Below are 24,579 nucleotides of genomic sequence, written 5' to 3'. Positions count from 1 at the left end.
GGCGTGGAGACAGCTGTAGAGGATACCAGGCTCAAAAGACATTCATGAGACATATTGAACCTCGCTGATACTGGCAGAAACATACGGAGTGCCAACGTGGACTTGAGGAAGTTCCTCAATTCTCTTCTCCAAGAACGGGTCCAAGGTCCCTGACGTCTGCAAGAGAAGAGATGGCAGAGATGATCAAAACGCTCCTGTTCTTGGAAGAGGTCATGGGAATCCACACTTCCCAAGGGGCCTTCCCAAGCCATTCAGACCAGAATTCACCAAGCCCAGGTAAGCCTTTTCCCAGGTTTGGGCCTAGCTAGCAAGCACTTGCCTTCCCTCCCCTCCACACAGGCATCCATTTTGAAGGATCAGTAGCTGAGCTGCAATGAAGCCATTACGAGTAAAACAAGCCCCTCCTAGAATCAGAGTTCCTCCAGCTTCACACTCTGTGAACAACAGTGAACTCCTTAAAGGTCCAATAAACTTGGCTGAAATAGATAGGAATTGAATACTTAGCTCACACCTAGAAACGATGGCCTTCCGCTAGATTCAGCAAATGTTGTGCTTATGTCTTCCCTGGGGTGAAGGGAGTGTGGTAAGAGAGGGGAATCTGACTGAACTTGAATCTGTATTAGGCCTCAATTTTTCAAGACAGTATAGGTAAATAGTACAAGTCAGAAAGAGAACTGTACTGTAAAAGTCGCCAATGATATAAAAGACACAGCTTATGTGGATCGTCTTTCACTTGAGTCAAGCCCCCGTGGGCACTATATCATGCGGGTGCAGACTTGGTTGCGTTAAATGGCTTTACCCAACATGATCGGATGATTAAGCGTTCTCATCACTGATAGAAGAACACCTGGTTCTCCATAGACTAGCATAATTGCAGCAGGGTTCTCCTAGCTAGAATGCCTCTAGGTGCTTTTGGATTCAAACCTAAATGTATATATTTGGTTTCTTTCCTCTTGTATTTTCCTAGAGAGGGATGTTACCCCTTGAAATGCCAATATTGGCCAGTAGGTGTCATTGGGAGTAAAGGGCACCAATGCACAAGTGTATCCAAGTTTGGGGGTTATTTCAAGTTTCCAATAGTTATTTCATGGTTCCTGTTGGTTTCGGAGGCTTCAACCGTAAAGAGCCGACATGAACCCTTTAACAGTTTGGACTGCCAATTTGCATTCTATCTGTCTAGGTTTTCCGTCGAGCTGACAAAATGTTACCAAAATTGACAAGTCTGGCTTCTAGGTCGATTGAGTGTGTTTCAAAAAATAACTTCATTTTCGTATAACTCCCAAAACATGTAAATGAATTCTTTTAAACTTCTTAAAGACTGCAAATGAGATATCAACACAATGTCAAAACAGGTGTATTCGGACCATCCCTCCCACCACGGCTGTATAGAAACAAAGAGCTAAGCAAATATCACATTTCTGTGAAATGTATCTGGATAGTGTTGATTCATCGATGCCCAGTTGGCAGAGAAGAAGTGCAACCTGCACTCACTCGCTCCCATGAACAGAGCAATGGAAACATCCACTCACCCAGCCCTTGGCACAGGACACTTGCCGAAGAGAGGTCTGTTACTTCCAAAGACAGGATGAGGCCTCAGGACACCTGGAAGCAGGAGAAGGCAAAGCAGGAAATGGAATCCAGTGAGGGTCTGACCCCTGGTGATGGAGCAACAAGGGTGAAACTCTGTTTAACTTGGTCGCACACTCTCAAGCGGACAGGAGACATGGGATAGAAGGTGATGTGCTGAGATTTACAAGAGTGCACAGCAGATGCTTGGCTGACAGAACTCAAAGAAACCAGCGCAAAATATCCCCACAGTTGATTCGGAGTCCAAGATCCCAGCTGCCACATTTGAGGTAGCAGAGGCAACGTTCTGTGAGGGATAGGGCTACGAATGATGGCACACGCTGAGTCTCAGGGATCTGGAGTGCATTGTGGGATGTGGTGGGTCGAATCAAGAGAGCAAACCAAAATGTGTACCAATGATAAAGCATCAAAACTGGTCACGTGGTTGAGATTACCAATATGTCCCATGGCCACACCCAGTGCATCTGCAGGACCAGGGACCAATTGGGCATTTTGCCAATAGAGCACGTGTGGGGCTGAATCAGAGATATCGTTCATCTGGTCTGAGGGATCCAGGGGGCCTTGGTTTTGAAATCAGAATGAAAAGCCTTAGGATCTGCTACATTCATAACCTGGGCTGGGATTATGGTTTGGTTTGAGGCACAGGATGCGCAACAGCTGTGTGGTTGCCTTCGTGCACCCGTGCCACAAGGATGAGAGGACAAGGAAGAGTGGTCCAAGTCCACAGCGTTAGAAGAGGAAGCATTACCTACAGCATTATCTCCCTAAAGCGGATGCTACATTTTGGATGGCACCAGCACGGTACGGCACCGAGGACACCAAGGTAGGTCTGCGGGATCATTCCAGCAGGCCCTGATATGTGACATCCATAGATATGCTTCCACTGGTGTTTCTGTAGACAGAGAAGCTCTGAGAAGAACTGCTTTCATTGGGACATTCCCGTGGAACTACAAAGCACAAGCGCACTCTCAGTTTGCTGTTTTGGAAACACTCCAAAATGACATAGAGCAGAATGCAGAGCTGAGAACCTTTAAAAGCTTCATTTCCACAAGAGGAAGTGTCCTGCGCACTTTCAGAATTGTGAGATAAGCATTATCAAAATGAAGTTATGCAAATCGAAATAGTATTGGTTTTTCATCAAAACTAATGCAACAACAGCAATTGGAGATATACCAGACAACACACACAGGAACACGATATGGCATCAATGTCTAGGAGAAACTGTCCGCACAGAAATCCCATGGAATTGCGTAGAGCCAAAAGTCTAAAATTTTCACTTAACAAAGCCCTAGAAGTCCACATTACATACCTGATATTACCTGAGCAGTAGAGGTGAAGAAGTACAGTAAAAGAAACAGGAAGTACCATTTTCAGTTCCAAAGATATTGAAGGCCCAAAAGATAAGCTTTCAAACAACTAGACTGCAAAACGCTATCCAGACCATGTGTTGAAAATGGAGGTCAGGAAATCACTGAAAAACAACAGTGTCTCAGAATCACATAAGGCAGAATACCGGAAAAGGGGAAGAGAAAGTCTAAAGACGAGCCAAAAAATATCAGGAAACTCAATGGATGTGATAATATCAGGGCTAAAATTTAGTCGTAAGCAGACTAGATAATGCAGAGGGACGCGTGAATGACTGTGAAGACATGGGATCAGAAAAACCTCGGTCAGAAGCAGACATAGGAAAGCAAGTGCAAAGCAATGTAAACATTGCTGTTGAACCCTGGGTTAAGACAGGGCATGAAAGACTAGAATTCATAAGGGTCCCAGATGGAAAAGCAAGAGATAAGGAAACAAAAAATGTCTGAAAATTTATCTGTAGAAAAATCAGACTGAAACTTCCTGAAAGCCAAGAAAGAATCATGTATGCGAATTCAGGAATTACACAGCATCCAAAGGAGGTGGAATCCCAATAGACCTACCAGCAGCTGTATGATTCAAATCAACAAAGCTCACGAATATCACAGTGATTTAAAATGCACCTGGAGGAAACAACATAGACACAAGGGAACCTCAAGAGGGGATTCAGCTGATATCTCGGCAGCAATATTGCAGGAGAGGGAGGAGTGCCAGGACACAGACCATATCCTGAATGGCCAAATGCTGCCACCTAGGGGAGCCTATGCCACATGACCGCCAGTCCTAATAACGGCAGAGCTAGAAAATTCCACAAACCGGCAAATCTTAAAAGAATTCAGCAGTTCAAAACTTATCCTACAAGAATGGTTGAGAAATCTACCCTGAATAGAAAAGCAGCAAGATGAAATGGAAAGAAGAAACCATTATTGGAAATGCAAGAAGAGCAGGAGTGGCAAAGAAGAAACAAGAAGAAGGCAAGGAGGACATCAAAACCCTAAAGATGGGAGAGGGAAGCAGGAAATCATAGGTGATTGGAAGCACTCTCTTAAGTGAATCAGCTTATTTGACTCTCTGTTTCAAGCTTAAGGAGAGATGCATGGCCTGTCGTGTTTGCAATACAAGCGAGAAGCAGACCAACAAAGAATCAAACCAACAAACAAACACCAAAATGGTACGGTTGGCTGATATTTACCAAGGGAACCATGATTATTCAAAAGAAAATACTTAAGGTGATGTCAAGGATCATTCAGCATGCATCGACCCATTATCGCGGCTTGCATGTACTCAGCACACTTGTATTCGGAGGCGTGCATTCATATTCGTAAATTTTGATTCATAAGAACATATCGTGACCTAACCCTAATGCCGATTTGGAATCAAATGGATTCCTAGTCCGTGATGTAGACTTGTATGTCTTCCAACAGGATGAAGGAATGCCATATTCTCGGCTACGTAGAGAAGAATTGTAAGAAGCCTATAACAAAGGCAAGTAGCTCTGCCAAAGTGTACTAAGAGCAAAAGAGACTGACAGCAAAGTGCACATTGGGGTTGGTTTCATTTCTTGGAATTTCAGCCCCCATGAAACCAATGGATCCATGTCCTGAGAGTGCGGGTGTTTCAGCAGAAATCAGGCGACGCATATGTATTCCGGGTGTACGGATATTAGAGGAACATAAGTCTCCTTTAGTGGGTCTCTGTGTACTGTGAACTGTTAGAAAGTTTAAAGACGTGTGAAACCATCAACTGAAAAGGGACACACTTCCCTCCATTGGTACTGTGCATAGAGATCTGAACAAAAGGAAAGAGGGAAGAAGAAAGGCCCATGGGACGCTAGTGGGTAGAATCACATTTACCTTAGGAACTTCTCGTCGGATGCAGCCCCTCCCCCAACACTGACAAGATGCAGCAGCCATTGGGGATGGCAGTTAGCGGTTGGATTCCAGGTGGAATGTTGGTGTGTACCGCGAGGCTTGTTGTGGCTGTTGGATCCTAGGTAACCGGGCAGAGTTCTGTGGGTGGATCAGTGTGATGGAGGGGCTGCCGCCCTCTGTGGAGCTTGGCTTAGGTGTTTGGTCCGGGAAGCTGTGTAAGTTCGAGATACTGCTGCTGCCCAAAGACCTGAGGTCACAGGTCAGTTTCCAGAACCTGAAAGGGCAGACAGTGGAAGATCTGCCTGTCATCAGCTTACTGGTGAGGCTCCGAGGTACTTTCAGACTTGCCCAGTCCTGGTGAAGTCAACTTTAGGGGAGACACGAAGAGAAGCTGGCCGAAAAGCTGGCTGAACGGATTGAGGAGAGATGCGAACACATGGATGAGAGATGTTCTGCTACAATGGAGAATACTGGCGTGGAGACAGCTGTAGAGGATACCAGGCTCAAAAGACATTCATGAGACATATTGAACCTCGCTGATACTGGCAGAAACATACGGAGTGCCAACGTGGACTTGAGGAAGTTCCTCAATTCTCTTCTCCAAGAACGGGTCCAAGGTCCCTGACGTCTGCAAGAGAAGAGATGGCAGAGATGATCAAAACGCTCCTGTTCTTGGAAGAGGTCATGGGAATCCACACTTCCCAAGGGGCCTTCCCAAGCCATTCAGACCAGAATTCACCAAGCCCAGGTAAGCCTTTTCCCAGGTTTGGGCCTAGCTAGCAAGCACTTGCCTTCCCTCCCCTCCACACAGGCATCCATTTTGAAGGATCAGTAGCTGAGCTGCAATGAAGCCATTACGAGTAAAACAAGCCCCTCCTAGAATCAGAGTTCCTCCAGCTTCACACTCTGTGAATAACAGTGAACTCCTTAAAGGTCCAATAAACTTGGCTGAAATAGATAGGAATTGAATACTTAGCTCACACCTAGAAACGATGGCCTTCCGCTAGATTCAGCAAATGTTGTGTTTATGTCTTCCCTGGGGTGAAGGGAGTGTGGTAAGAGAGGGGAATCTGACTGAACTTGAATCTGTATTAGGCCTCAATTTTTCAAGACAGTATAGGTAAATAGTACAAGTCAGAAAGAGAACTGTACTGTAAAAGTCGCCAATGATATAAAAGACACAGCTTATGTGGATCGTCTTTCACTTGAGTCAAGCCCCCGTGGGCACTATATCATGCGGGTGCAGACTTGGTTGCGTTAAATGGCTTTACCCAACATGATCGGATGATTAAGCGTTCTCATCACTGATAGAAGAACACCTGGTTCTTCATAGACTAGCATAATTGCAGCAGGGTTCTCCTAGCTAGAATGCCTCTAGGTGCTTTTGGATTCAAACCTAAATGTATATATTTGGTTTCTTTCCTCTTGTATTTTCCTAGAGAGGGATGTTACCCCTTGAAATGCCAATATTGGCCAGTAGGTGTCATTGGGAGTAAAGGGCACCAATGCACAAGTGTATCCAAGTTTGGGGGTTATTTCAAGTTTCCAATAGTTATTTCATGGTTCCTGTTGGTTTCGGAGGCTTCAACCGTAAAGAGCCGACATGAACCCTTTAACAGTTTGGACTGCCAATTTGCATTCTATCTGTCTAGGTTTTCCGTCGAGCTGACAAAATGTTACCAAAATTGACAAGTCTGGCTTCTAGGTCGATTGAGTGTGTTTCAAAAAATAACTTCATTTTCGTATAACTCCCAAAACATGTAAATGAATTCTTTTAAACTTCTTAAAGACTGCAAATGAGATATCAACACAATGTCAAAACAGGTGTATTCGGACCATCCCTCCCACCACGGCTGTATAGAAACAAAGAGCTAAGCAAATATCACATTTCTGTGAAATGTATCTGGATAGTGTTGATTCATCGATGCCCAGTTGGCAGAGAAGAAGTGCAACCTGCACTCACTCGCTCCCATGAACAGAGCAATGGAAACATCCACTCACCCAGCCCTTGGCACAGGACACTTGCCGAAGAGAGGTCTGTTACTTCCAAAGACAGGATGAGGCCTCAGGACACCTGGAAGCAGGAGAAGGCAAAGCAGGAAATGGAATCCAGTGAGGGTCTGACCCCTGGTGATGGAGCAACAAGGGTGAAACTCTGTTTAACTTGGACGCACACTCTCAAGCGGACAGGAGACATGGGATAGAAGGTGATGTGCTGAGATTTACAAGAGTGCACAGCAGATGCTTGGCTGACAGAACTCAAAGAAACCAGCGCAAAATATCCCCACAGTTGATTCTGAGACCAAGATCCCAGCTGCCACATTTGAGGTAGCAGAGGCAACGTTCTGTGAGGGATAGGGCTACGAATGATGGCACACGCTGAGTCTCAGGGATCTGGAGTGCATTGTGGGATGTGGTGGGTCGAATCAAGAGAGCAAACCAAAATGTGTACCAATGATAAAGCATCAAAACTGGTCACGTGGTTGAGATTACCAATATGTCCCATGGCCACACCCAGTGCATCTGCAGGACCAGGGACCAATTGGGCATTTTGCCAATAGAGCACGTGTGGGGCTGAATCAGAGATATCGTTCATCTGGTCTGAGGGATCCAGGGGGCCTTGGTTTTGAAATCAGAATGAAAAGCCTTAGGATCTGCTACATTCATAACCTGGGCTGGGATTATGGTTTGGTTTGAGGCACAGGATGCGCAACAGCTGTGTGGTTGCCTTCGTGCACCCGTGCCACAAGGATGAGAGGACAAGGAAGAGTGGTCCAAGTCCACAGCGTTAGAAGAGGAAGCATTACCTACAGCATTATCTCCCTAAAGCGGATGCTACATTTTGGATGGCACCAGCACGGTACGGCACCGAGGACACCAAGGTAGGTCTGCGGGATCATTCCAGCAGGCCCTGATATGTGACATCCATAGATATGCTTCCACTGGTGTTTCTGTAGACAGAGAAGCTCTGAGAAGAACTGCTTTCATTGGGACATTCCCGTGGAACTACAAAGCACAAGCGCACTCTCAGTTTGCTGTTTTGGAAACACTCCAAAATGACATAGAGCAGAATGCAGAGCTGAGAACCTTTAAAAGCTTCATTTCCACAAGAGGAAGTGTCCTGCGCACTTTCAGAATTGTGAGATAAGCATTATCAAAATGAAGTTATGCAAATCGAAATAGTATTGGTTTTTCATCAAAACTAATGCAACAACAGCAATTGGAGATATACCAGACAACACACACAGGAACACGATATGGCATCAATGTCTAGGAGAAATTGTCCGCACAGAAATCCCATGGAATTGCGTAGAGCCAAAAGTCTAAAATTTTCACTTAACAAAGCCCTAGAAGTCCACATTACATACCTGATATTACCTGAGCAGTAGAGGTGAAGAAGTACAGTAAAAGAAACAGGAAGTACCATTTTCAGTTCCAAAGATATTGAAGGCCCAAAAGATAAGCTTTCAAACAACTAGACTGCAAAACGTTATCCAGACCATGTGTTGAAAATGGAGGTCAGGAAATCACTGAAAAACAACAGTGTCTCAGAATCACATAAGGCAGAATACCGGAAAAGGGGAAGAGAAAGTCTAAAGACGAGCCAAAAAATATCAGGAAACTCAATGGATGTGATACTATCAGGGCTAAAATTTAGTCGTAAGCAGACTAGATAATGCAGAGGGACGCGTGAATGACTGTGAAGACATGGGATCAGAAAAACCTCGGTCAGAAGCAGACATAGGAAAGCAAGTGCAAAGCAATGTAAACATTGCTGTTGAACCCTGGGTTAAGACAGGGCATGAAAGACTAGAATTCATAAGGGTCCCAGATGGAAAAGCAAGAGATAAGGAAACAAAAAATGTCTGAAAATTTATCTGTAGAAAAATCAGACTGAAACTTCCTGAAAGCCAAGAAAGAATCATGTATGCGAATTCAGGAATTACACAGCATCCAAAGGAGGTGGAATCCCAATAGACCTACCAGCAGCTGTATGATTCAAATCAACAAAGCTCACGAATATCACAGTGATTTAAAATGCACCTGGAGGAAACAACATAGTCACAAGGGAACCTCAAGAGGGGATTCAGCTGATATCTCGGCAGCAATATTGCAGGAGAGGGAGGAGTGCCAGGACACAGACCATATCCTGAATGGCCAAATGCTGCCACCTAGGGGAGCCTATGCCACATGACCGCCAGTCCTAATAACGGCAGAGCTAGAAAATTCCACAAACCGGCAAATCTTAAAAGAATTCAGCAGTTCAAAACTTATCCTACAAGAATGGTTGAGAAATCTACCCTGAATAGAAAAGCAGCAAGATGAAATGGAAAGAAGAAACCATTATTGGAAATGCAAGAAGAGCATGAGTGGCAAAGAAGAAACAAGAAGAAGGCAAGGAGGACATCAAAACCCTAAAGATGGGAGAGGGAAGCAGGAAATCATAGGTGATTGGAAGCACTCTCTTAAGTGAATCAGCTTATTTGACTCTCTGTTTCAAGCTTAAGGAGAGATGCATGGCCTGTCGTGTTTGCAATACAAGCGAGAAGCAGACCAACAAAGAATCAAACCAACAAACAAACACCAAAATGGTACGGTTGGCTGATATTTACCAAGGGAACCATGATTATTCAAAAGAAAATACTTAAGGTGATGTCAAGGATCATTCAGCATGCATCGACCCATTATCGCGGCTTGCATGTACTCAGCACACTTGTATTCGGAGGCGTGCATTCATATTCGTAAATTTTGATTCATAAGAACATATCGTGACCTAACCCTAATGCCGATTTGGAATCAAATGGATTCCTAGTCCGTGATGTAGACTTGTATGTCTTCCAACAGGATGAAGGAATGCCATATTCTAGGCTACGTAGAGAAGAATTGTAAGAAGCCTATAACAAAGGCAAGTAGCTCTGCCAAAGTGTACTAAGAGCAAAAGAGACTGACAGCAAAGTGCACATTGGGGTTGGTTTCATTTCTTGGAATTTCAGCCCCCATGAAACCAATGGATCCATGTCCTGAGAGTGCGGGTGTTTCAGCAGAAATCAGGCGACGCATATGTATTCCGGGTGTACGGATATTAGAGGAACATAAGTCTCCTTTAGTGGGTCTCTGTGTACTGTGAACTGTTAGAAAGTTTAAAGACGTGTGAAACCATCAACTGAAAAGGGACACACTTCCCTCCATTGGTACTGTGCATAGAGATCTGAACAAAAGGAAAGAGGGAAGAAGAAAGGCCCATGGGACGCTAGTGGGTAGAATCACATTTACCTTAGGAACTTCTCGTCGGATGCAGCCCCTCCCCCAACACTGACAAGATGCAGCAGCCATTGGGGATGGCAGTTAGCGGTTGGATTCCAGGTGGAATGTTGGTGTGTACCGCGAGGCTTGTTGTGGCTGTTGGATCCTAGGTAACCGGGCAGAGTTCTGTGGGTGGATCAGTGTGATGGAGGGGCTGCCGCCCTCTGTGGAGCTTGGCTTAGGTGTTTGGTCCGGGAAGCTGTGTAAGTTCGAGATACTGCTGCTGCCCAAAGACCTGAGGTCACAGGTCAGTTTCCAGAACCTGAAAGGGCAGACAGTGGAAGATCTGCCTGTCATCAGCTTACTGGTGAGGCTCCGAGGTACTTTCAGACTTGCCCAGTCCTGGTGAAGTCAACTTTAGGGGAGACACGAAGAGAAGCTGGCCGAAAAGCTGGCTGAACGGATTGAGGAGAGATGCGAACACATGGATGAGAGATGTTCTGCTACAATGGAGAATACTGGCGTGGAGACAGCTGTAGAGGATACCAGGCTCAAAAGACATTCATGAGACATATTGAACCTCGCTGATACTGGCAGAAACATACAGAGTGCCAACGTGGACTTGAGGAAGTTCCTCAATTCTCTTCTCCAAGAACGGGTCCAAGGTCCCTGACGTCTGCAAGAGAAGAGATGGCAGAGATGATCAAAACGCTCCTGTTCTTGGAAGAGGTCATGGGAATCCACACTTCCCAAGGGGCCTTCCCAAGCCATTCAGACCAGAATTCACCAAGCCCAGGTAAGCCTTTTCCCAGGTTTGGGCCTAGCTAGCAAGCACTTGCCTTCCCTCCCCTCCACACAGGCATCCATTTTGAAGGATCAGTAGCTGAGCTGCAATGAAGCCATTACGAGTAAAACAAGCCCCTCCTAGAATCAGAGTTCCTCCAGCTTCACACTCTGTGAACAACAGTGAACTCCTTAAAGGTCCAATAAACTTGGCTGAAATAGATAGGAATTGAATACTTAGCTCACACCTAGAAACGATGGCCTTCCGCTAGATTCAGCAAATGTTGTGCTTATGTCTTCCCTGGGGTGAAGGGAGTGTGGTAAGAGAGGGGAATCTGACTGAACTTGAATCTGTATTAGGCCTCAATTTTTCAAGACAGTATAGGTAAATAGTACAAGTCAGAAAGAGAACTGTACTGTAAAAGTCGCCAATGATATAAAAGACACAGCTTATGTGGATCGTCTTTCACTTGAGTCAAGCCCCCGTGGGCACTATATCATGCGGGTGCAGACTTGGTTGCGTTAAATGGCTTTACCCAACATGATCGGATGATTAAGCGTTCTCATCACTGATAGAAGAACACCTGGTTCTCCATAGACTAGCATAATTGCAGCAGGGTTCTCCTAGCTAGAATGCCTCTAGGTGCTTTTGGATTCAAACCTAAATGTATATATTTGGTTTCTTTCCTCTTGTATTTTCCTAGAGAGGGATGTTACCCCTTGAAATGCCAATATTGGCCAGTAGGTGTCATTGGGAGTAAAGGGCACCAATGCACAAGTGTATCCAAGTTTGGGGGTTATTTCAAGTTTCCAATAGTTATTTCATGGTTCCTGTTGGTTTCGGAGGCTTCAACCGTAAAGAGCCGACATGAACCCTTTAACAGTTTGGACTGCCAATTTGCATTCTATCTGTCTAGGTTTTCCGTCGAGCTGACAAAATGTTACCAAAATTGACAAGTCTGGCTTCTAGGTCGATTGAGTGTGTTTCAAAAAATAACTTCATTTTCGTATAACTCCCAAAACATGTAAATGAATTCTTTTAAACTTCTTAAAGACTGCAAATGAGATATCAACACAATGTCAAAACAGGTGTATTCGGACCATCCCTCCCACCACGGCTGTATAGAAAGAAAGAGCTAAGCAAATATCACATTTCTGTGAAATGTATCTGGATAGTGTTGATTCATCGATGCCCAGTTGGCAGAGAAGAAGTGCAACCTGCACTCACTCGCTCCCATGAACAGAGCAATGGAAACATCCACTCACCCAGCCCTTGGCACAGGACACTTGCCGAAGAGAGGTCTGTTACTTCCAAAGACAGGATGAGGCCTCAGGACACCTGGAAGCAGGAGAAGGCAAAGCAGGAAATGGAATCCAGTGAGGGTCTGACCACTGGTGATGGAGCAACAAGGGTGAAACTCTGTTTAACTTGGACGCACACTCTCAAGCGGACAGGAGACATGGGATAGAAGGTGATGTGCTGAGATTTACAAGAGTGCACAGCAGATGCTTGGCTGACAGAACTCAAAGAAACCAGCGCAAAATATCCCCACAGTTGATTCGGAGTCCAAGATCCCAGCTGCCAAATTTGAGGTAGCAGAGGCAACGTTCTGTGAGGGATAGGGCTAAGAATGATGGCACACGCTGAGTCTCAGGGATCTGGAGTGCATTGTGGGATGTGGTGGGTCGAATCAAGAGAGCAAACCAAAATGTGTACCAATGATAAAGCATCAAAACTGGTCACGTGGTTGAGATTACCAATATGTCCCATGGCCACACCCAGTGCATCTGCAGGACCAGGGACCAATTGGGCATTTTGCCAATAGAGCACGTGTGGGGCTGAATCAGAGATATCGTTCATCTGGTCTGAGGGATCCAGGGGGCCTTGGTTTTGAAATCAGAATGAAAAGACTTAGGATCTGCTACATTCATAACCTGGGCTGGGATTATGGTTTGGTTTGAGGCACAGGATGCGCAACAGCTGTGTGGTTGCCTTCGTGCACCCGTGCCACAAGGATGAGAGGACAAGGAAGAGTGGTCCAAGTCCACAGCGTTAGAAGAGGAAGCATTACCTACAGCATTATCTCCCTAAAGCGGATGCTACATTTTGGATGGCACCAGCACGGTACGGCACCGAGGACACCAAGGTAGGTCTGCGGGATCATTCCAGCAGGCCCTGATATGTGACATCCATAGATATGCTTCCACTGGTGTTTCTGTAGACAGAGAAGCTCTGAGAAGAACTGCTTTCATTGGGACATTCCCGTGGAACTACAAAGCACAAGCGCACTCTCAGTTTGCTGTTTTGGAAACACTCCAAAATGACATAGAGCAGAATGCAGAGCTGAGAACCTTTAAAAGCTTCATTTCCACAAGAGGAAGTGTCCTGCGCACTTTCAGAATTGTGAGATAAGCATTATCAAAATGAAGTTATGCAAATCGAAATAGTATTGGTTTTTCATCAAAACTAATGCAACAACAGCAATTGGAGATATACCAGACAACACACACAGGAACACGATATGGCATCAATGTCTAGGAGAAATTGTCCGCACAGAAATCCCATGGAATTGCGTAGAGCCAAAAGTCTAAAATTTTCACTTAACAAAGCCCTAGAAGTCCACATTACATACCTGATATTACCTGAGCAGTAGAGGTGAAGAAGTACAGTAAAAGAAACAGGAAGTACCATTTTCAGTTCCAAAGATATTGAAGGCCCAAAAGATAAGCTTTCAAACAACTAGACTGCAAAACGCTATCCAGACCATGTGTTGAAAATGGAGGTCAGGAAATCACTGAAAAACAACAGTGTCTCAGAATCACATAAGGCAGAATACCGGAAAAGGGGAAGAGAAAGTCTAAAGACGAGCCAAAAAATATCAGGAAACTCAATGGATGTGATAATATCAGGGCTAAAATTTAGTCGTAAGCAGACTAGATAATGCAGAGGGACGCGTGAATGACTGTGAAGACATGGGATCAGAAAAACCTCGGTCAGAAGCAGACATAGGAAAGCAAGTGCAAAGCAATGTAAACATTGCTGTTGAACCCTGGGTTAAGACAGGGCATGAAAGACTAGAATTCATAAGGGTCCCAGATGGAAAAGCAAGAGATAAGGAAACAAAAAATGTCTGAAAATTTATCTGTAGAAAAATCAGACTGAAACTTCCTGAAAGCCAAGAAAGAATCATGTATGCGAATTCAGGAATTACACAGCATCCAAAGGAGGTGGAATCCCAATAGACCTACCAGCAGCTGTATGATTCAAATCAACAAAGCTCACGAATATCACAGTGATTTAAAATGCACCTGGAGGAAACAACATAGTCACAAGGGAACCTCAAGAGGGGATTCAGCTGATATCTCGGCAGCAATATTGCAGGAGAGGGAGGAGTGCCAGGACACAGACCATATCCTGAATGGCCAAATGCTGCCACCTAGGGGAGCCTATGCCACATGACCGCCAGTCCTAATAACGGCAGAGCTAGAAAATTCCACAAACCGGCAAATCTTAAAAGAATTCAGCAGTTCAAAACTTATCCTACAAGAATGGTTGAGAAATCTACCCTGAATAGAAAAGCAGCAAGATGAAATGGAAAGAAGAAACCATTATTGGAAATGCAAGAAGAGCATGAGTGGCAAAGAAGAAACAAGAAGAAGGCAAGGAGGACATCAAAACCCTAAAGATGGGAGAGGGAAGCAGGAAATCATAGGTGATTGGAAGCACTCTCTTAAGTGAATCAGCTTATTTGACTCTCTGTTTCAAGCTTAAGGAGAGATGCATGGCCTGTCGTGTTTGCAATACAAGCGAGAAGCAGACCAACAAAGAATCAAACCAACAAACAAACACCAAAATGGTACGGTTGGCTGATATTTACCAAGGGAACCATGATTATTCAAAAGAAAATACTTAAGGTGATGTCAAGGATCATTCAGCATGCATCGACCCATTATCGCGGCTTGCATGTACTCAGCACACTTGTATTCGGAGGCGTGCATTCATATTCGTAAATTTTGATTCATAAGAACATATCGTGACCTAACCCTAATGCCGATTTGGAATCAAATGGATTCCTAGTCCGTGATGTAGACTTGTATGTCTTCCAACAGGATGAAGGAATGCCATATTCTAGGCTACGTAGAGAAGAATTGTAAGAAGCCTATAACAAAGGCAAGTAGCTCTGCCAAAGTGTACTAAGAGCAAAAGAGACTGACAGCAAAGTGCACATTGGGGTTGGTTTCATTTCTTGGAATTTCAGCCCCCATGAAACCAATGGATCCATGTCCTGAGAGTGCGGGTGTTTCAGCAGAAATCAGGCGACGCATATGTATTCCGGGTGTACGGATATTAGAGGAACATAAGTCTCCTTTAGTGGGTCTCTGTGTACTGTGAACTGTTAGAAAGTTTAAAGACGTGTGAAACCATCAACTGAAAAGGGACACACTTCCCTCCATTGGTACTGTGCATAGAGATCTGAACAAAAGGAAAGAGGGAAGAAGAAAGGCCCATGGGACGCTAGTGGGTAGAATCACATTTACCTTAGGAACTTCTCGTCGGATGCAGCCCCTCCCCCAACACTGACAAGATGCAGCAGCCATTGGGGATGGCAGTTAGCGGTTGGATTCCAGGTGGAATGTTGGTGTGTACCGCGAGGCTTGTTGTGGCTGTTGGATCCTAGGTAACCGGGCAGAGTTCTGTGGGTGGATCAGTGTGATGGAGGGGCTGCCGCCCTCTGTGGAGCTTGGCTTAGGTGTTTGGTCCGGGAAGCTGTGTAAGTTCGAGATACTGCTGCTGCCCAAAGACCTGAGGTCACAGGTCAGTTTCCAGAACCTGAAAGGGCAGACAGTGGAAGATCTGCCTGTCATCAGCTTACTGGTGAGGCTCCGAGGTACTTTCAGACTTGCCCAGTCCTGGTGAAGTCAACTTTAGGGGAGACACGAAGAGAAGCTGGCCGAAAAGCTGGCTGAACGGATTGAGGAGAGATGCGAACACATGGATGAGAGATGTTCTGCTACAATGGAGAATACTGGCGTGGAGACAGCTGTAGAGGATACCAGGCTCAAAAGACATTCATGAGACATATTGAACCTCACTGATACTGGCAGAAACATACGGAGTGCCAACGTGGACTTGAGGAAGTTCCTCAATTCTCTTCTCCAAGAACGGGTCCAAGGTCCCTGACGTCTGCAAGAGAAGAGATGGCAGAGATGATCAAAACGCTCCTGTTCTTGGAAGAGGTCATGGGAATCCACACTTCCCAAGGGGCCTTCCCAAGCCATTCAGACCAGAATTCACCAAGCCCAGGTAAGCCTTTTCCCAGGTTTGGGCCTAGCTAGCAAGCACTTGCCTTCCCTCCCCTCCACACAGGCATCCATTTTGAAGGATCAGTAGCTGAGCTGCAATGAAGCCATTACGAGTAAAACAAGCCCCTCCTAGAATCAGAGTTCCTCCAGCTTCACACTCTGTGAACAACAGTGAACTCCTTAAAGGTCCAATAAACTTGGCTGAAATAGATAGGAATTGAATACTTAGCTCACACCTAGAAACGATGGCCTTCCGCTAGATTCAGCAAATGTTGTGTTTATGTCTTCCCTGGGGTGAAGGGAGTGTGGTAAGAGAGGGGAATCTGACTGAACTTGAATCTGTATTAGGCCTCAATTTTTCAAGACAGTATAGGTAAATAGTACAAGTCAGAAAGAGAACTGTACTGTAAAAGTCGCCAATGATATAAAAGACACAGCTTATGTGGATCGTCTTTCACTTGAGTCAAGCCCCCGTGGGCACTATATCATGCGGGTGCAGACTTGGTTGCGTTAAATGGCTTTACCCAACATGATCGGATGATTAAGCGTTCTCATCACTGATAGAAGAACACCTGGTTCTCCATAGACTAGCATAATTGCAGCAGGGTTCTCCTAGCTAGAATGCCTCTAGGTGCTTTTGGATTCAAACCTAAATGTATATATTTGGTTTCTTTCCTCTTGTATTTTCCTAGAGAGGGATGTTACCCCTTGAAATGCCAATATTGGCCAGTAGGTGTCATTGGGAGTAAAGGGCACCAATGCACAAGTGTATCCAAGTTTGGGGGTTATTTCAAGTTTCCAATAGTTATTTCATGGTTCCTGTTGGTTTCGGAGGCTTCAACCGTAAAGAGCCGACATGAACCCTTTAACAGTTTGGACTGCCAATTTGCATTCTATCTGTCTAGGTTTTCCGTCGAGCTGACAAAATGTTACCAAAATTGACAAGTCTGGCTTCTAGGTCGATTGAGTGTGTTTCAAAAAATAACTTCATTTTCGTATAACTCCCAAAACATGTAAATGAATTCTTTTAAACTTCTTAAAGACTGCAAATGAGATATCAACACAATGTCAAAACAGGTGTATTCGGACCATCCCTCCCACCACGGCTGTATAGAAACAAAGAGCTAAGCAAATATCACATTTCTGTGAAATGTATCTGGATAGTGTTGATTCATCGATGCCCAGTTGGCAGAGAAGAAGTGCAACCTGCACTCACTCGCTCCCATGAACAGAGCAATGGAAACATCCACTCACCCAGCCCTTGGCACAGGACACTTGCCGAAGAGAGGTCTGTTACTTCCAAAGACAGGATGAGGCCTCAGGACACCTGGAAGCAGGAGAAGGCAAAGCAGGAAATGGAATCCAGTGAGGGTCTGACCCCTGGTGATGGAGCAACAAGGGTGAAACTCTGTTTAACTTGGACGCACACTCTCAAGCGGACAGGAGACATGGGATAGAAGGTGATGTGCTGAGATTTACAAGAGTGCACAGCAGATGCTTGGCTGACAGAACTCAAAGAAACCAGCGCAAAATATCCCCACATTTGATTCGGAGTCCAAGATCCCAGCTGCCACATTTGAGGTAGCAGAGGCAACGTTCTGTGAGGGATAGGGCTACGAATGATGGCACACGCTGAGTCTCAGGGATCTGGAGTGCATTGTGGGATGTGGTGGGTCGAATCAAGAGAGCAAACCAAAATGTGTACCAATGATAAAGCATCAAAACTGGTCACGTGGTTGAGATTACCAATATGTCCCATGGCCACACCCATTGCATCTGCAGGACCAGGGACCAATTGGGCATTTTGCCAATAGAGCACATGTGGGGTTGAATCAGAGATATCGTTCATCTGGTCTGAGGGATCCAGGGGGCCTTGGTTTTGAAATCAGAATGAAAAGACTTAGGATCTGCTACATTCATAACCTGGGCTGGGATTATGGTTTGGTTTGAGGCACAGGATGTGCAACAGCTGTGTGGTTGCCTTCGTGCACCCGTGCCACAAGGATGAGAGGACAAGGAAGAGTGGTCCAAGTCCACAGCGTTAGAAGAGGAAGCATTACCTACAGCATTATCTCCCTAAAGCGGATGCTACATTTTGGATGGCACCAGCACGGTACGGCACCGAGGACACCAAGGTAGGTCTGCGGGATCATTCCAGCAGGCCCTGATATGTGACATCCATAGATATGCTTCCACTGGTGTTTCTGTAGACAGAGAAGCTCTGAGAAGAACTGCTTTCATTGGGACATTCCCGTGGAACTACAAAGCACAAGCGCACTCTCAGTTTGCTGTTTTGGAAACACTCCAAAATGACATAGAGCAGAATGCAGAGCTGAGAACCTTTAAAAGCTTCATTTCCACAAGAGGAAGTGTCCTGCGCACTTTCAGAATTGTGAGATAAGCATTATCAAAATGAAGTTATGCAAATCGAAATAGTATTGGTTTTTCATCAAAACTAATGCAACAACAGCAATTGGAGATATACCAGACAACACACACAGGAACACGATATGGCATCAATGTCTAGGAGAAATTGTCCGCACAGAAATCCCATGGAATTGCGTAGAGCCAAAAGTCTAAAATTTTCACTTAACAAAGCCCTAGAAGTCCACATTACATACCTGATATTACCTGAGCAGTAGAGGTGAAGAAGTACAGTAAAAGAAACAGGAAGTACCATTTTCAGTTCCAAAGATATTGAAGGCCCAAAAGATAAGCTTTCAAACAACTAGACTGCAAAACGCTATCCAGACCATGTGTTGAAATTGGAGGTCAGGAAATCACTGAAAAACAACAGTGTCTCAGAATCACATAAGGCAGAATACCGGAAAAGGGGAAGAGAAAGTCTAAAGACGAGCCAAAAAATATCAGGAAACTCAATGGATGTGATAATATCAGGGCTAAAATTTAGTCGTAAGCAGACTAGATAATGCAGAGGGACGCGTGAATGACTGTGAAGACATGGGATCAGAAAAACCTCGGTCAGAAGCAGACATAGGAAAGCAAGTGCAAAGCAATGTAAACATTGCTGTTGAACCCTGGGTTAAGACAGGGCATGAAAGACTAGAATTCATAAGGGTCCCAGATGGAAAAGCAAGAGATAAGGAAACAAAAAATGTCTGAAAATTTATCTGTAGAAAAATCAGACTGAAACTTCCTGAAAGCCAAGAAAGAATCATGTATGCGAATTCAGGAATTACACAGCATCCAAAGGAGGTGGAATCCCAATAGACCTACCAGCAGCTGTATGATTCAAATCAACAAAGCTCACGAATATCACAGTGATTTAAAATGCACCTGGAGGAAACAACATAGTCACAAGGGAACCTCAAGAGGGGATTCAGCTGATATCTCGGCAGCAATATTGCAGGAGAGGGAGGAGTGCCAGGACACAGACCATATCCTGAATGGCCAAATGCTGCCACCTAGGGGAGCCTATGCCACATGACCGCCAGTTCTAATAACGGCAGAGCTAGAAAATTCCACAAACCGGCAAATCTCAAAAGAATTCAGCAGTTCAAAACTTATCCTACAAGAATGGTTGAGAAATCTACCCTGAATAGAAAAGCAGCAAGATGAAATGGAAAGAAGAAACCATTATTGGAAATGCAAGAAGAGCATGAGTGGCAAAGAAGAAACAAGAAGAAGGCAAGGAGGACATCAAAACCCTAAAGATGGGAGAGGGAAGCAGGAAATCATAGGTGATTGGAAGCACTCTCTTAAGTGAATCAGCTTATTTGACTCTCTGTTTCAAGCTTAAGGAGAGATGCATGGCCTGTCGTGTTTGCAATACAAGCGAGAAGCAGACCAACAAAGAATCAAACCAACAAACAAACACCAAAATGGTACGGTTGGCTGATATTTACCAAGGGAACCATGATTATTCAAAAGAAAATACTTAAGGTGATGTCAAGGATCATTCAGCATGCATCGACCCATTATCGCGGCTTGCATGTACTCAGCACACTTGTATTCGGAGGCGTGCATTCATATTCGTAAATTTTGATTCATAAGAACATATCGTGACCTAACCCTAATGCCGATTTGGAATCAAATGGATTCCTAGTCCGTGATGTAGACTTGTATGTCTTCCAACAGGATGAAGGAATGCCATATTCTAGGCTACGTAGAGAAGAATTGTAAGAAGCCTATAACAAAGGCAAGTAGCTCTGCCAAAGTGTACTAAGAGCAAAAGAGACTGACAGCAAAGTGCACATTGGGGTTGGTTTCATTTCTTGGAATTTCAGCCCCCATGAAACCAATGGATCCATGTCCTGAGAGTGCGGGTGTTTCAGCAGAAATCAGGCGACGCATATGTATTCCGGGTGTACGGATATTAGAGGAACATAAGTCTCCTTTAGTGGGTCTCTGTGTACTGTGAACTGTTAGAAAGTTTAAAGACGTGTGAAACCATCAACTGAAAAGGGACACACTTCCCTCCATTGGTACTGTGCATAGAGATCTGAACAAAAGGAAAGAGGGAAGAAGAAAGGCCCATGGGACGCTAGTGGGTAGAATCACATTTACCTTAGGAACTTCTCGTCGGATGCAGCCCCTCCCCCAACACTGACAAGATGCAGCAGCCATTGGGGATGGCAGTTAGCGGTTGGATTCCAGGTGGAATGTTGGTGTGTACCGCGAGGCTTGTTGTGGCTGTTGGATCCTAGGTAACCGGGCAGAGTTCTGTGGGTGGATCAGTGTGATGGAGGGGCTGCCGCCCTCTGTGGAGCTTGGCTTAGGTGTTTGGTCCGGGAAGCTGTGTAAGTTCGAGATACTGCTGCTGCCCAAAGACCTGAGGTCACAGGTCAGTTTCCAGAACCTGAAAGGGCAGACAGTGGAAGATCTGCCTGTCATCAGCTTACTGGTGAGGCTCCGAGGTACTTTCAGACTTGCCCAGTCCTGGTGAAGTCAACTTTAGGGGAGACACGAAGAGAAGCTGGCCGAAAAGCTGGCTGAACGGATTGAGGAGAGATGCGAACACATGGATGAGAGATGTTCTGCTACAATGGAGAATACTGGCGTGGAGACAGCTGTAGAGGATACCAGGCTCAAAAGACATTCATGAGACATATTGAACCTCACTGATACTGGCAGAAACATACGGAGTGCCAACGTGGACTTGAGGAAGTTCCTCAATTCTCTTCTCCATGAACGGGTCCAAGGTCCCTGACGTCTGCAAGAGAAGAGATGGCAGAGATGATCAAAACGCTCCTGTTCCTGGAAGAGGTCATGGGAATCCACACTTCCCAAGGGGCCTTCCCAAGCCATTCAGACCAGAATTCACCAAGCCCAGGTAAGCCTTTTCCCAGGTTTGGGCCTAGCTAGCAAGCACTTGCCTTCCCTCCCCTCCACACAGGCATCCATTTTGAAGGATCAGTAGCTGAGCTGCAATGAAGCCATTACGAGTAAAACAAGCCCCTCCTAGAATCAGAGTTCCTCCAGCTTCACACTCTGTGAACAACAGTGAACTCCTTAAAGGTCCAATAAACTTGGCTGAAATAGATAGGAATTGAATACTTAGCTCACACCTAGAAACGATGGCCTTCCGCTAGATTCAGCAAATGTTGTGTTTATGTCTTCCCTGGGGTGAAGGGAGTGTGGTAAGAGAGGGGAATCTGACTGAACTTGAATCTGTTTTAGGCCTCAATTTTTCAAGACAGTATAGGTAAATAGTACAAGTCAGAAAGAGAACTGTACTGTAAAAGTCGCCAATGATATAAAAGACACAGCTTATGTGGATCGTCTTTCACTTGAGTCAAGCCCCCGTGGGCACTATATCATGCGGGTGCAGACTTGGTTGCGTTAAATGGCTTTACCCAACATGATCGGATGATTAAGCGTTCTCATCACTGATAGAAGAACACCTGGTTCTCCATAGACTAGCATAATTGCAGCAGGGTTCTCCTAGCTAGAATGCCTCTAGGTGCTTTTGGATTCAAACCTAAATGTATATATTTGGTTTCTTTCCTCTTGTATTTTCCTAGAGAGGGATGTTACCCCTTGAAATGCCAATATTGGCCAGTAGGTGTCATTGGGAGTAAAGGGCACCAATGCACAAGTGTATCCAAGTTTGGGGGTTATTTCAAGTTTCCAATAGTTATTTCATGGTTCCTGTTGGTTTCGGAGGCTTCAACCGTAAAGAGCCGACATGAACCCTTTAACAGTTTGGACTGCCAATTTGCATTCTATCTGTCTAGGTTTTCCGTCGAGCTGACAAAATGTTACCAAAATTGACAAGTCTGGCTTCTAGGTTGATTGAGTGTGTTTCAAAAAATAACTTCATTTTCGTATAACTCCCAAAACATGTAAATGAATTCTTTTAAACTTCTTAAAGACTGCAAATGAGATATCAACACAATGTCAAAACAGGTGTATTCGGACCATCCCTCCCACCACGGCTGTATAGAAACAAAGAGCTAAGCAAATATCACATTTCTGTGAAATGTATCTGGATAGTGTTGATTCATCGATGCCCAGTTGGCAGAGAAGAAGTGCAACCTGCACTCACTCGCTCCCATGAACAGAGCAATGGAAACATCCACTCACCCAGCCCTTGGCACAGGACACTTGCCGAAGAGAGGTCTGTTACTTCCAAAGACAGGATGAGGCCTCAGGACACCTGGAAGCAGGAGAAGGCAAAGCAGGAAATGGAATCCAGTGAGGGTCTGACCCCTGGTGATGGAGCAACAAGGGTGAAACTCTGTTTAACTTGGACGCACACTCTCAAGCGGACAGGAGACATGGGATAGAAGGTGATGTGCTGAGATTTACAAGAGTGCACAGCAGATGCTTGGCTGACAGAACTCAAAGAAACCAGCGCAAAATATCCCCACAGTTGATTCGGAGTCCAAGATCCCAGCTGCCACATTTGAGGTAGCAGAGGCAACGTTCTGTGAGGGATAGGGCTACGAATGATGGCACACGCTGAGTCTCAGGGATCTGGAGTGCATTGTGGGATGTGGTGGGTCGAATCAAGAGAGCAAACCAAAATGTGTACCAATGATAAAGCATCAAAACTGGTCACGTGGTTGAGATTACCAATATGTCCCATGGCCACACCCAGTGCATCTGCAGGACCAGGGACCAATTGGGCATTTTGCCAATAGAGCACGTGTGGGGCTGAATCAGAGATATCGTTCATCTGGTCTGAGGGATCCAGGGGGCCTTGGTTTTGAAATCAGAATGAAAAGCCTTAGGATCTGCTACATTCATAACCTGGGCTGGGATTATGGTTTGGTTTGAGGCACAGGATGCGCAACAGCTGTGTGGTTGCCTTCGTGCACCCGTGCCACAAGGATGAGAGGACAAGGAAGAGTGGTCCAAGTCCACAGCGTTAGAAGAGGAAGCATTACCTACAGCATTATCTCCCTAAAGCGGATGCTACATTTTGGATGGCACCAGCACGGTACGGCACCGAGGACACCAAGGTAGGTCTGCGGGATCATTCCAGCAGGCCCTGATATGTGACATCCATAGATATGCTTCCACTGGTGTTTCTGTAGACAGAGAAGCTCTGAGAAGAACTGCTTTCATTGGGACATTCCCGTGGAACTACAAAGCACAAGCGCACTCTCAGTTTGCTGTTTTGGAAACACTCCAAAATGACATAGAGCAGAATGCAGAGCTGAGAACCTTTAAAAGCTTCATTTCCACAAGAGGAAGTGTCCTGCGCACTTTCAGAATTGTGAGATAAGCATTATCAAAATGAAGTTATGCAAATCGAAATAGTATTGGTTTTTCATCAAAACTAATGCAACAACAGCAATTGGAGATATACCAGACAACACACACAGGAACACGATATGGCATCAATGTCTAGGAGAAATTGTCCGCACAGAAATCCCATGGAATTGCGTAGAGCCAAAAGTCTAAAATTTTCACTTAACAAAGCCCTAGAAGTCCACATTACATACCTGATATTACCTGAGCAGTAGAGGTGAAGAAGTACAGTAAAAGAAACAGGAAGTACCATTTTCAGTTCCAAAGATATTGAAGGCCCAAAAGATAAGCTTTCAAACAACTAGACTGCAAAACGCTATCCAGACCATGTGTTGAAATTGGAGGTCAGGAAATCACTGAAAAACAACAGTGTCTCAGAATCACATAAGGCAGAATACCGGAAAAGGGGAAGAGAAAGTCTAAAGACGAGCCAAAAAATATCAGGAAACTCAATGGATGTGATAATATCAGGGCTAAAATTTAGTCGTAAGCAGACTAGATAATGCAGAGGGACGCGTGAATGACTGTGAAGACATGGGATCAGAAAAACCTCGGTCAGAAGCAGACATAGGAAAGCAAGTGCAAAGCAATGTAAACATTGCTGTTGAACCCTGGGTTAAGACAGGGCATGAAAGACTAGAATTCATAAGGGTCCCAGATGGAAAAGCAAGAGATAAGGAAACAAAAAATGTCTGAAAATTTATCTGTA

At 45.0% G+C, this 24,579-nt stretch overlaps 2 long non-coding RNA genes across 2 annotated transcripts; both read right to left on the bottom strand.

Moving 5' to 3' along the window:
* Positions 1–10,546: 10,546 nt before the first annotated feature.
* Positions 10,547–15,513, bottom strand: LOC140695242 (uncharacterized). Its single transcript, XR_012070936.1, has 3 exons — positions 15,387–15,513; positions 12,114–12,186; positions 10,547–10,740 (listed from the first exon to the last, which is right to left on the bottom strand). It is a non-coding gene; the product is annotated as an uncharacterized lncRNA (long non-coding RNA).
* Positions 15,514–15,838: 325 nt separating this feature from the next.
* LOC140695243 (uncharacterized) lies at positions 15,839–20,780 on the bottom strand. The gene is made up of 3 exons (XR_012070937.1): positions 20,679–20,780; positions 17,406–17,478; positions 15,839–16,032 (listed from the first exon to the last, which is right to left on the bottom strand). It is a non-coding gene; the product is annotated as an uncharacterized lncRNA (long non-coding RNA).
* Positions 20,781–24,579: the final 3,799 nt, after the last annotated feature.

This window comes from Vicugna pacos, unplaced genomic scaffold, assembly GCF_048564905.1.
Source record: "Vicugna pacos unplaced genomic scaffold, VicPac4 scaffold_192, whole genome shotgun sequence".
In the NCBI taxonomy this organism is placed as follows: domain Eukaryota; kingdom Metazoa; phylum Chordata; class Mammalia; order Artiodactyla; family Camelidae; genus Vicugna; species Vicugna pacos.
The sequence above is the reverse complement of the archived record's forward strand: the minus strand, read 5'-3'. Positions and strand labels throughout refer to the sequence as shown.